Source organism: Falco punctatus (genome assembly GCF_963210335.1).
Source record: "Falco punctatus genome assembly, chromosome: 2".
Taxonomy (NCBI): Eukaryota; Metazoa; Chordata; class Aves; order Falconiformes; family Falconidae; genus Falco; species Falco punctatus.
This window is the reverse complement of record NC_137581.1, coordinates 95,807,038-95,808,554: the sequence shown is the minus strand read 5'-3', so window position 1 is coordinate 95,808,554 and position 1,517 is coordinate 95,807,038.

Sequence of the window (1,517 nt, the reverse complement as noted above, 5' to 3'; positions counted from 1 at the left end):
GCTCTGCTGCTTGTTGTGCCCAAGTCATGACGTTTCATGCTAGTGCAAACAGTGCTGCACCTCACTGCATTAGCACACACTAAACACACCTGCCTCAAGTGCTCAGCCCCAGTATTTTCTTGAAACAAAAACCCCTCCCAGTTCACTCAGGCGTGAAAAAAAGCTGCAAGGGTATAATGCAGGCTGAGATACAAGTCAGAAGATCAAGGCAAAATACATCACTATCTATCCCTCTAGATTCTTCTCTCTACAACATCAGCACTGAACAATTCAATACTGATAAGAAATAGCCTGCATCCATCAGAGCAACTTTTTACATCTACGAGAGGGCACATGACTAACAGATGCATGTTTCCTCATCCTTCAGCAGAGCCTGGCAGTTAGCCCTAGGAGATGTGATCAAGGGGATCTCAGGAGAGCTGGGAAGGGGCTGCTGCACCCCCACCCACAGTAGGGAGCACGCCAAGCCCCCCCTACCATCCAGGCTCTCAGTGGATGCTTCCAGTCTGGCCCCACTCCTGCCCAGGTGTGCCTCCCAAGGCCTGCCTGAAGTCAGCAAGCTGCTGCAAGAGCAGTCCCACAGTATGGGGACAAAGCCAAAATACACAGCTCCTTCACATGGAGTAGGAGAATTTTCCTTCATTTTCCACTTTTCCAGCAAAGCTACATGTGTGTAAACCTGACAGACAGAGGAACAACTGGTCTGGAGCTACTGGAAGCTCCTCACAAGCATCTGCATCACTGAATGGCTTTGGGAAATAACATTAGGGCTGTGTGGGATGGTAGCCAGGGCAATCTCAGCAGGTGTTCAGGAAGGGGAAAGGAAGTTTACCAGCAGCGGTGAATAGTGGGGACAGGGACCTCCATCTCTCTCTGCTGTCTACCAGCCCAACCATCCAACAAAATATTCCTCTTTACTACAGCACAAGGACAGCCCTCACCTCCCGCTATGCTCAGCCAGACCTTTGTGCCAAAATTAGACTGTCCTTACACTCCCCCACACATTAGACCTCCTGATTCCCTCCCTCTCTTCCTCCTCACTGTCCTCCCCATTCTTACCAAAGAAAGCATTTCCTTCCTCCAGCAACAGCCCCCTTCCTTCCCTTGGCTGCCCTTCATGTCACCCCTTCCAGCAGTACTGGCCCAACCAGAGAAGACACTGTCAGAAAAGTTCTTCTTGTACCATGGCGAGAAGGGAGCCAGAGCCTGGAGGATCCCCTAAGCTGGGCCTGTGGATCCTGCTGCCCCACCAAAGATGGGCTCTAGCAGTGCCCAGTCACCTTGAGTCTTCCCTCTGCAGCAGCACCAGCAGCACCAGCAGCACCAGGCATTCGGTGAGCAGATACCCCTCAAACAGCCGGTCAGCAATCACACCACAAGTGGTCAGCAGCCACCATTTCCTCATTCCCCTTCATCTCTGTAGCCCTCTGCCTTAGGCAATCACATCATTTAGGGAGCCCTACTGTTTCACTTCCACCTACTCCTTTTCCCAGCAGCTAGCCAAGCCCCTGACCACC